The sequence below is a fragment of the Lepus europaeus genome, chromosome 7 (assembly GCF_033115175.1).
Source record: "Lepus europaeus isolate LE1 chromosome 7, mLepTim1.pri, whole genome shotgun sequence".
Lineage (NCBI taxonomy): Eukaryota > Metazoa > Chordata > Mammalia > Lagomorpha > Leporidae > Lepus > Lepus europaeus.
This window is the reverse complement of record NC_084833.1, coordinates 32,939,758-32,951,890: the sequence shown is the minus strand read 5'-3', so window position 1 is coordinate 32,951,890 and position 12,133 is coordinate 32,939,758. Positions and strand designations below refer to the sequence as shown.

Here is a 12,133-nt window from a genome sequence, read left to right as displayed (position 1 = left end):
TGTTGTAGGAGGACCTCTGGCTTTCTGTCGGCCCTCCTTTCACCCTTATCTCTTTTCTCTCTGGCTTTATGTACCAAGGAAGCCTGACAAAGAGGTGCAAGAAAACAAATACGTGGACACGACAAAGAAAAATAAACTCAAAAGACGTGGGAGACACAGTGCCTCCCCTCGGACAGACTGACCCCGTCAGCTTCCAGGTACCTGGAGTCTCGGAAGGCCCAAAGGCAAAAGGTGGCAGGGCCCAGTCCTCCAGCACAGTGAGCAAACCGGGTCACTTCAACAGGCTGGGGTCGGCTCCAGGACGAGACAGGGCCGGGACCCCTGCAGAGGAGAGCTGAGTGCCTGGAGACTCAGTCTGTGATAGGATTTCCCAGGGCAGGCTGGCACGGCAGGGCTCACGGCACAGGCTGAAAGCGGGTCCCCAACCAAGAGGAGCTACGTCTTTCCTTGCCTGTGACTCTTGCCGGCTTCCCCTCCTTCTAATCCTGGCTCTCCATCAGCCATTTGGTGTCACCTCTTCTCTACAGGATGCAGAAGACACAAATGTGTCAAGGCAAATGGGAGCAGAGGGAGAAGTTTCCACCACAGACCAAGGGGAGCATGAGCAATGCTGCCCATGGGCCTATGCTGGATTCTGGCACCAGTCTCCCTGTGGGGCTTATTCTGCCGGGCACATGGCTTCCCCAACTCATCTGACAGAGGACCAGCCCCAACGCAGCATATACTTTGGGGGTTCATGCTCTGATCCTCCCCTGCCCTACCCCCTGCGCTGTTTTACTACAAAATTAGTGCATGCGCACACTGCTGCTATGGTGGTGGGGGGTGGGGTGGGGAGGGTGGATGGAATGCGTGATGTGGCACTAACACAGCTACGCACCAAAGGGGTCTACCATCATCTGTGAAGTGAAGGCAAAATCTGAATGGACCACCACAAAAGCCAGCCCCCAACACTGCTGGGAGATGGTTTCAACCAAAAGTCTTAAACATATGTGCCTTCTTAGGAATATCAATTTATTTGGAATCTCTACGCCTAGAGATTTCACTGTACAGACATGCATGTCAGCATTATTGAGTGAAAAGCTGGAAACAGTCTCAACAACAGATTTATCAATGACATTATGGCATTCCTTCAGTGGAAGACCGACAGTCTAAAGTAGGTGAATATCTACTGGTAGAGAAGAAATGTTCATCTTATATGCTTAAATCAAGAGAGTGTGGAATAAAGCAGTATCTACACTATAATGTCACTTTAGAGCACATTTATACATGGGAAGGCACAGAGGAAGGTCTGGAAGGAACAGTGACCCACCATAGCTGTTGCTCTGTAATAGATTCTCGGTGCCTTTCAACTGTAGCCTTTTTGCTCATCTGTCTTTTAAGGATTTCTAACATTAACATGATGTTGCTTTCGTAAAAGGAAAAGGCAGTTATTTTTAATTATTATTTTAAACCTGACCATGTAGCTGTGAGCTATTTCCATTCTTATGAGAAATATGACCCCTGGGGACCAGCGTTGTGGTGATCAGGACAATGGCTGCTAAACTTCTGACCCAGCTCCCTGCTGATGCCCCAGGGAAGGTAATGGAAAATGGCTCCAGTACTTAGGCCCCTACATCCACGTGGAAGAACTGGATAGAGTTCCTAGATCCTGGCTTCTGCCTGGCCCAGTCCAAGCCATTGTGACCATTGTGAACGAGAAGATTAAACATCTCTTTATCTCTCTCTTTCTCTCTCTGTCACTCTGCCTTTCAAATAAATAAAATAAACCTTTTTTTTAATTAAACTTTTATTTAATGAATATAAATTTCCAAAGTACAGCTTATGGGTTACAATGGCTTCCCCCTTCCAAAATTTCCCTCCCACCCACAACCCTCCCCCTTTTTTTTTTTAAAAGAAATATGAACGCTGGATTTTAGTGAACTGTCATCTTATCTGAGTTTCTTCTCTGAGCTAAGATGATTTACCTCACATACCTGCCCTCTCCCCAGCCCCCTTCCCTGGTCACAGTCAGCTGCTCCAATTACTCTGACGCTCCCCTGTTATTCTGAATATCTGCGTGTGCTCATACACTTGGGCCTTCCCTTGGGAATCCAACTTGGAACCTGAGCACAAGTAATGTGGTTTCTAGAGACAGTCCCCAAAGGGCCACCTGTGAGACGTGAGAAGTCTTGACTTCAGAGCATGGGGAGTCCAGCAGGCGAGAAGCAGCACTGGGGCAGGGGGCGGGGCCAGTAGGTTCACCACCCAGGAGTCCAGGCAGCTGCTTCAATCAGAAGAAGCAACAGGCAGACACGAAGGCAGCCAAGAAGACAAAGGCACGAGTGGATCTCAGAGTCGGGATGTGAGACAGGAAATGCTGACATCCACTCCATTCCTTTTAAGCAAGACCTGGCATTTTCCTCCAGGCCGCCCCCAGTCATGGACATGCCTAGTGCAGCCAGGGCAGACAGGAAGTCACTGCACTCCAGAGACCACAGATACTGCCCATGTGACCTCACAGTCACCAGGTATAAATTAAAATGCTTTAAAGAAGACAGTGTGGACAAGACACTGATGGCCGTGCTGCTGTGTCCACTCTTCCGCTTGGTAACAGAGCCCCAGGGTTGACCACGCACTCAACAGGAGACTGCATTTTCCAGGCTGGCTTGCACCCGGTGTGACCAAGAGTTGTGCGCGAAAGCGTTAGGTGGAGCTTCCAGAATTCTTCAAGGAAGCTCCACCCATCCTTCTCCCCTTCCTCCTTCCGGCTGCCTGGTGGGTGAGCCCACGCAGTTCCCTAAATTGTGGGTGACACTGGGAGGGGGGAGGAAGGGCAGACGTGGCCAGGTCCCCCTCACAGCTGCCGCATCTGCAGAGCTGTGGGACTCGCATCTATGAAGGGGTCTGCACCATGCCGTCCTTTCTCCTCCTCAGCACTTCCGGGGGCCAACCGTCACTTAGGAGAGAAAAATGAAGGAGAAAAGGACTTGGAATTCTAAATCGGGGTGGCAAAGTAAAGGCAGCAAACACTTCGGAGACTCCTTCTGGGCTTTTATGCGCTATTACTTAACATCATAAATGCTGACATTTATGCAACCGAGGGAGGAAACACCATTATCTCAGGCATTAGCAGCACAGAGCCATGGCAAGTTCCTCACTTAGAAGATGTTTAACACGGGTCCCACAATTGTCACTTAATGGGTCAGGGAAGCAGGAGAGACCTGCCTTTGTGTGGTAGAGCCCCCTCGCTGCAGATCACAAATATTTCCTTTTATGTTAGGAAATGTAATTATGTCTGCTGCAAATTACAAGCCGGAACACCAACACAGCGCGTGTTGCTTCTGTGGCAGTTTAGTCTTTTCATTCTTTCACCAATGCCGCAGCCCCCCCCCCCCCCCCCCCAAGAAAAAGCTTAGCTCCCAAGACCTCTGGCGGATGTTTCATCAAGCCCATCTCAGAACCGACCAGCGAGTGCCACGCAGAGGTGGGGCAGGGCATTAGTGGTGGCTTTTTTTTTTTTTTTTTTTGACAGATAGAGTTAGACAGTGAGAGAGAGAGACAAGAGAGAAAGGTCTTCCTTCTGTTGGTTCACCCCCCAAATGGCCGCTACGGCTCGAGCTATGCAAGTCTGAAGCCAGGAACTAGGTGCTACTTCTGGTCTCCTATGCGGGTGCAGGGTCCAAGCACTTGGGCCATCCTCCACTGCTCTCCCGGGCCACAGCAGAGAGCTGGCCTGGAAGAGGAGCAGCCAGGACTAGAACCCGGCACCCATATGGGATGCCGGCGCCGCAAGTGGAGGATTAACCAAGTGAGCCACGGTGCCGGCCCCTGGCGGTGGCTTTTTAACCACAGCCTCCCCCAAGGCTGACGCTTCCCACTGTCTCCCTGTTTCGTGACTTTTTCCCACTAATCTTTTAAGATTCAAGTCTCCAGGCAAAGCTCAGTCAGGGCTCATCTCCGGCACCCCGTATTTCCTAGTGGTACCACCTATGGAGTCCTTACTATGCACCGGGTCTTGTTTATGATACCACACTCGGCCTATACTGGAGAACCCTCATGCCAGTCCTGTCGGCACCTCTGCATTGTATAAATGAGACAGACTGGGAAAAGCTATCAACTTTCCGTACGTCTTGAAGTTAGTAAAAGACGAAGTAATAATTCAAACTCAGGTCATCTGAGGCCACTCATGCTGTCTGGTGAACTAATGCAAGCTCTTACTACACTGCACTCTGCACTGTCTGCAGTGCCCAGCATTCGGCATGCACTCCATAAACGTCAGCCGAGTCACTGACGGATCCAACATCAGTCTATTCCTACCCAGTTCCACTCACTTAGGTTAAAAATCGCCAAATGGAAATGGGAACTGGACCCTGCCCCTGGAGGCAGGCTCCCCGGAGATGTGGCTAACCTGGAGTCTGTTTCCCCATGGTAACCCCCAGCACAGGACGACACCCACTTCCGGATGCGTCCTCACTGCCCAGAGACACAGCTTGAAAGGAGCCACTGTTCATCCTTAGGATTCTCCGCAGAAACAAACCACGATCAACAGCGGCTCTGGAACTACAGAGCAGCGACCCAGAGGCGGGCCAGCCTTGCGCCCATTCCCAAGGACGATGGCTCCCAGCACAGGGCCCGTGTCCCAGGGCATCCTCCCAGCGGCTCTGGAGACTCATGGGGGAGGTTTGCCCGGGACTGGAGCCAGGAAGAGCCAACCAATAAGCCATTTCCTCAGCCTGACAATGGCGTCTTCCTCCCTGGGCAGGAGAAAGGGGTTGTCAGGAGAGACGGAGGGGCCAGGCCTGGTGCCACTCCTTCCTCGAGTCCTCAGAGCAAACTCCTCCACTGGGGCTGCTGGCTTCCCATCTCAGCTCCTGTGTCCGCCTGTCTCAGACTCGACCTCGGAGGGCCCCTCTGAGCTGTGGCTGTCATCCCCACCAGTGGCAAGATGGCCCTCCCAGCCAAGGACAGGAAGCGGCCGCCATGACAGATGCCGGTGCCAAGTGGAAAGTGCGGCTTCCAGCAGCAGCACCTGGCCTCCTGGCAACTCCTCAGCTGGGCTTGGAGTTGTGCCTGGGCTTTTTTGTTCCTGATTTTTGACATCTCCCCCATCCAACCCTCCACTTCATTTTTTTTCTCCCCAAACAGCATCCTCTTAAAAGCCTCCCCTTGTGGCCTGTTGAGGGGCCGGATGGGGCTAGTCCTGAATGACTGCCCTCCGTTAGCCTCAAAAGCTTTCCCGGACTCCTCAGCCAGTCACAGGCTAAAATATGCCCTCTTGAAACATCAAGTTTGATTTGTGAAGTGAAAATGAAATCCTCTTTCCTCTGGCAATCTACCAAGGCTGCATCTGTGAAGGTTGTGTGTTTGTGGGCAGCTGTCTATCTCTTCACTGGACATAGGGCAGGATTTTTGTCGGTCTGAGAGTGACCACTGGAAAACTTCAGCACTCTGAAGATGAACAAGGCAAGCTGGGGGTCCAGAGACCAATCCACTAATCAGGCACCCGATGCACCTGAGACCTACCAACTCCCTAGGGTTCCTTCTTGCTCACTCACTGAGTCCCCAGTCACTGAGCTCCATCAGTCCCATGTCCTCAACGTCTACTTTATAGCCTCTCTGCGACCCAGCACCAGGACAGCAGCCTTCAACATGTTTGGTCTGGGCTCTCCTCCACTCTGCAGCCCTAAAGCACAGTGTGACAGTGTCTCTCCCAGGCCTGACTCCTCACCCCTACATTCCAGCCCAGATCTATTTTTCCAACCTCATCCTTATCCTAACAACTTCTACCTCCTGGTCGTGCTTGCTACCCCTGGGTGTGAATGTATCTTTGTACTTCCTGGCTTGTGTGGGTACTGGCAGAGTTGGCTGTGCCTTTTAAACATGACTTATGGCCAGGGAGTGCAGTGGAGGATGGCCCAAGTTCTTGGGCCCTGCACCCCAGGGGAGACCAGGAGAAGCACCTGGCTCCTGCCATCGGAACAGCGCGGTGCGCCGGCCGCAGCGCGCTACCGCGGCGGCCATTGGAGGGTGAACCAACGGCAAAAGGAAGACCTTTCTCTCTGTCTCTCTCTCTCACTGTCCACTCTGCCTGTCAAAAAAAAAAAAAAAAAACAAAAAAAAAAAAAAACAAAAAAAAACATGACTTTTATGAACTTAACTTCCAGGAGAAAAATCCAGGGATCTTTTTCTGCCAGGTATTCTTCAAAAGACAGGACAAATATCTTAGATACAGGCTGTGTGGCATCAGACTTTCATGGAGTAGTACTCCTGGCAGCAGACTCTGTTGCTCCTCTCTCACTGCAAGCTCATCTTGATGGAAACAAAACCTCTAAAATTCAGTTTCTCCATTTCCATTGCCTCTGACAGCTGATCAGTTACCAGGTCAACCTCCCTTCTACAGTCAGCAGCACCCAGCCCCTTCCCATTCCCACGCCCACTGCCCTTGGTAAGGCATCCTCATACCCTTCAGTTGAGCTACTGAAAAGATTTCCCAGAAGATGATCTCCCAGAATCCAGCCTCGCCCTCCCCCATCCAGCTGTCACATCAGAGCCAGCTACCCCTCTGAAATACAGGCTCACCGTGTCACTCTCCTGCTCACAGTTCCCCAGTGGTCCCCTGTCGCCCACAGAATCACATTCAAACATCTTCCATTGCCATGTAAGATCTAGCAATTTAATCCCAAATGACTTTTGTCACCCCAGCTGCCTACAAACACCTTGCCCTCCTTCCCAACAGAATTTCACTGTTCCTTTAATCAGATAAAATATTCTCCTCTCTCCAGGCCAAGGTAATCCCTCCATTTACAGCATCTCTTGCACGCAGTTTGTGTTTTAACTGAGCACTTCTTTGTTCTGCCTGTTATTACACTTGGTTGCTTTCATAGTAGACTGACCATCCCAGGTCGTAAGTTCTCAAGGGCAAGAAGCTGGCTTCATCCACCCTTGTAATCCTCCAAGTTGCCTTGTTTCTCAGTGTATTTCCATGTGTTAATGAAACAAGTGAATCAAAGAAGTCATGAGTTATGTTTCAATAGGCTCATATGAGTTTGAAAGCCACAGTGGTCAGGTATGAAGCAGTTCTGAATGAGAAAATGGCTCTTACAAAGTTCACTGTATATTTGAGAAAATACAGGTGAATGTTTAAACACTAAAAAGTCAGAGTGAAGAAAAACAATATTCCTCAGGCACGTATGTGAAACCAAGCAGAACTGCACACAATTTATGTAGCACACACAAAGGTGTTTTCATGCCATGCCTCTGAATCACATATCTGAGGTTTCAGATACTCCCCCTTCTGCCTGGAGAAACAAAGACTCCCTGAAAAGCCCTAATGCCGCTGCATGTGATGCTAGATTGCATCATCATAATCTGTCAAGGTGAGACACCCCTGAGGCAGCACAGCCCAGGGTTGTGGGTCAAACCCCAGCCCCACCACTAGCTGGTTGTACGGCTTTGTACAATTACTTCATCCCTCTGTCTCTTTCTTTCCTCCTGTCAATGCAGAGAAAAAGCAGTCTGCCTCACTGGATCTTTAGGAGCACTGACCTAATGTACACCAAGTAAACTATGTCCTCAATACTCCTGCTCAGAACTGTATCGATTTTCCAGAGAGGGACAAAGAGACTGGCCTGCTGACAAGCCTCTGGTAACAGCCAGCCCCGCCACGCACTCCACAATGAGGTCTCAGTCAACAATGGACCACATATGCAATGGCCTAGGCCCCTAAGCGGTTCTCTCATGGAAGCTTATTTTAGGATTCTCTATGATGCTTGCACAACAATGAAATTGGCTGACAACACATTTCTTAGAATGTATTCCTGTCATTAAGTGACAGTGGACTGGACTGAGGTCCTACTCTTTCCTTCTCATTGTTTCCAGGGTTTACTTTTTTAGAAAGAAGATTTATATATTTGAATGTCAGAATTACAGAGAAGGAGAGGCAGAGGCAGAGGCAGAGGGGAGGGGGGAGAGAGAGAGAGAGAGAAAGAGAGAGAGAGAATATCTTTCATCTGCTGTTTCACTCCCCAAATGGCCACAACAACCAGGGCTGGCTGGCCTAGGCCAGCCAAAGCCAGAAGCCAGGAGCTTCATCCAGGTCTCCCATGTGGGTACAGGGGCCCAAGGACTGGGACCATCTTCCACTGCTTTCCCAGGCACATGAGAAGGGAGCTGGATTGGAAGTGGAGCAGTCGGGACTCATACCACTGCCCATATGGGATGCCAGCATTGCAGATGGTGGCTTTACCCACTATGCCACAATACCAGCCCCTAGAATTTACTTTTTAATGGGAAGTATTTTTTAATAGTAGCTACCATCACTAATCATATCTTCTTTTCACTGAATATATCAATGAATTTTGGAATCCAAAGGAATGTGACATAATGGTAAAGAGCTAGGGTTTTGGAGCCAGGCTGCATGGATTTCTTTGTAAGACTGACTGACTTACTTACTTATTTATTTAAAAGTCAGAGGGAAAGAGAGAGAGAGAGAGATAGAAAAGAAAGAGAGAGAGAGAGAGAGAGAGAGAGATCTTCCATCTGCCAGTTCACTCCCCAAAGAGCAGTAAAAGCTGGGACCAGGTCAGTCTAAAACCAGGAGCCTGGAACTCCATCTGGGTCTCCCACATGGGTGGCAGGGGTCCAAGCACTTGGGCCATCTTCTGCTTTCCCAGGCATATTAGCAGTGAGCTGAATTGGAAGTGGAGCAGTTGGGACTCGAACCACTGCTCATATGGGATGTAGGTGTCACAAGAGGCAGCTTAACCTGTTGCCCTATAACGCCTGCCCCTGCCTGGGTTTTTTTCATAGGTTTCTCCACTATGTGATGTTTTCCAGCTCTCTGTTTCTTCATTTGTAAAAAGGAGGTAGTACCGTTATCTAACCCTTGCCAACATTTAGATTAAATGTACACATAAAATGCTTAGAAATTGCACTTAGAATGTTAATCATGCTCCATAAATTCACAGTTCTTATTCAGCAAATGGGTTTAGAGCATCTGCTGTGTGCCAGGCACTGTGCTAGAAGCTGGAGATCTAGCAGCAAGAACGAACAAACAAAAACTCCCTGCCACTAGAGATGTAGGTACTAAGACCATCATCATCAACCTCTCACCTGAGGCTTGGAGTGTGTAAATCTGCCTGAAGCTAACTAGCTAGTAAAGTGAGTAAGCTGAGGGTTAAACCCAGTCAGGCTTGACCAGAGCACCACCCTCCTCCAACACTGATTCTTGAGGTGGGGCATGGGGAAATGGTCAACTTTCACTCTTTCAGAACCCTACAGACCCTGCTCAATGACTGCAGAATTAGAAACTAGACTTGTTATGCTATGCTATCATTCTTGACATGTCAGCCATGATACCTGTCATGGTCAGCACTCCCAGGATGGATAAACAAGCAAGATAGATTCATGATTAAGATCATGGCTTGGCACCAGAACCCAAGGCAGTCCAGCTCCAAGCTGACCATGACCTATGATATGGGTGGCACAAAAACTCTGCCCAGTGAAGATCATGGTAACCATTGTTAGGACTCAAAATCCCCTTCTAGAATTTAACAGAAAACCTCCAAGGGAGGCAAACCAATGAGAATCAGGAGGCTGGATAAGAAAACGTTCAGAGATAAAGAGAACAGGAGAGGTGCAGTGTCAGCATGGTTGGCGGAGGACAGAGGTGAGGATCTCAACCTCCAGGTACAGAAGAAGAGATCCTGGATCCAAGATGGTGGCGAGTCCCCGCAGAGTCCCTATCCAGCTATAGCCCCTACGTCATGCCAAGAATCCCCTATTACCTGAAACAGCTTGTGAAAGTCTCTGTTCCCTCCAGGTATGTGCAGCCATTCAAGACTCCCAATCCCAACCTATCTGTCCTCTCTACCACTTCCGTTTCACATTTAAAACTCCTGGGCCCCAAACAGGCCATGAGCATTCTTGCCTAAAGTTCTCCATCCTGCCCCCAAATCCTCCAGGGCCCAGCCACAACCCCTGCCTGATGGAGAGATATCCCAACATGACTCCAGTCATACTGTGGGCCTAATGCTTTGTAGCAAAGGGGACACTGGCTGGCTGCTTTTTTTTTTTTTTTTAAGCTTTATTTTATTTTTGAAAGATAGAGTTACAGAGAGAGGTAGAGACAGAGAGAAAGAGGTCTTCCACCTGCTGGTACACTCCTCAAATGGCCTCAATGACCAGAGCTGGGCTGATCTGAAGTCAGGAGCTTCTTCTGGGTCTCCCACATAGGTGCAGGGGCCCAAGGACCAGGGCCATCCTTACACTGTTTTCCCAGGTGCTTTAACAGGGAGCCGGATCGGAAGTGGAGCAGCCAGAACTCGAACCGGCACCCATATGGGATGCCAGCACTGCAGGCAGCAGCTTTACCCCCTAGCCACAGTGCCGGCCCCCGGCTGGTCTTTTTTATAAAGGTAATTACCATGCAGCTGGAGCACTAGTTCTCAACCCCCAGGTCCAGGGGGCAGTTCTGACCCTGTCTCCCTACCCCAGGTAACATCTGCAATGCCGAGAGACATTTCAGATTGTCATAATGTGGGAGGATGCACACTGGCATGTAGGAATGTGCTAAACATGCTGCAATACACAGGACAACCCTCCCTAAGAAAGAATTATCAGACCCCAAATGTCAATGATGCTGAGGTTAAGAGACTCTGGGTAGTCCCAAGGAAACTAGAAAGAAACACAATTACAACCATTACACATTTTGAGGTAGAATGACTAGGCTGCATTTCAGTGAGTTCTGCTCATAATTTGAGATGTGCTACTCTGAAAGTCTGTGGTCCTGAGCTCCTTAACAACACTCATTTGGATATAAGGCAATCACCAGTTGGCAGTATGCACCCCAGCCTTCCATTCACCTTTCAACAGCAGTAATGTGACTCCTCCTGCTACAGGGTGGAGATTCTGGACCCCACTGACAGCTCTGTGGCGGTGTTAGATTGTACTTTCACAGCACTGGCAGCGAGGATGGACAAGCCAGTGCCATTCTGGCCAGTCTGATGAATGTTTACTCCAATCCACAGGGCTTCCTTTCGACGGGCCCTACTTAGCTTCTTCTTAACCTGAACAGCATTTCCCTCTTTGTGCTGGCTTAAGAGCATGGGCTTCGGAGGTGGGCATGGCCAGCGAACACTCTTGTTTCTGAAAGAGCCCGGCCTGTGCCCCCACGGCATACTCAGCACCTGCAAACAGGGGTACTCAGGAAGCATCTGCAGAATGAAAGGCTGCACTCACTCCCTGTTTCACCTCATTGAACCTTAGCTTCTTCGTCTATAAGAAGGACCGAATAGCACCTAGGATGCTGTTTTAAGACTTAAATGAAATGAGATTACATATATCAAGCTCCTAACCTTGAGCCAAACACACAGCTCTATCAATGGCTGCCATCCTTCCATTTTTACAACTAGTGAAAAAGTCTGTTAGCTGTTTCAGAATCGGAAAGTTATCACAATTTCCTGCCGAATCCTCTGTTCTTCAAAGCAGCACTATCAAGGCAGAGGAATCTCTACAGCACTGAGAAGGGGGTGGGTCTGTTTTTCTGAAACTAATTAAAAATCAAAAGTTCTGCCATGATTTCCAAGCCAAATTTATGCTCACATGTGGGTTTCCCATTTTACATTTTAATTAGATTACACACATCTCAGAATAGCAACAGGAACGGATGAGGGCCAGCATTCTGTCTTTTTATATTTTCTCAGCATTACCAACCTATTGCAGGTGTCTAATAAATAATAAATGAACAAAGGAAGAAAGCGCATCCTTAGGGTTGAGCCACTGGGTTCCTGAGGATGAAGATTGGTTATGCAAACATGAACGCCTATCTCCTCACAACTGGACGTGAAGCTATCCGGATGAAAGTGTTTCGCTGCAGCAGCAACTCTCCAGATAAAACCCTGCAGAACCCACGGCTGCTGGGAGACTTTCCATCAGGCCGCACATCCACACGTGACAGACGCCGCAGGGCAGGGCAGGGCAGGCAACAGCAAATCTCCAATGCCTCATCTGTAGAAGGGCAACAGGACTCATATTCCTGCTACTATGGGTTGAACTGCGTCCCACTCAGGTCCACAAGTTGACTTTCTAACCACCAGTGCTGCAGACTGAAGCCTTATTTAGAGATAGGCTCTGAACAGAGGCCATCAAGTTAAAA

At 49.3% G+C, this 12,133-nt stretch overlaps 1 protein-coding gene across 1 annotated transcript in view; it reads right to left on the bottom strand.

The window, feature by feature from the left end:
* The window catches only part of LOC133764376 (uncharacterized), a 245,261-nt gene that overhangs the window by 55,486 nt on the left and 177,642 nt on the right, over positions 1 to 12,133 (bottom strand). The gene's annotated exons all lie outside the window — the stretch shown is intronic.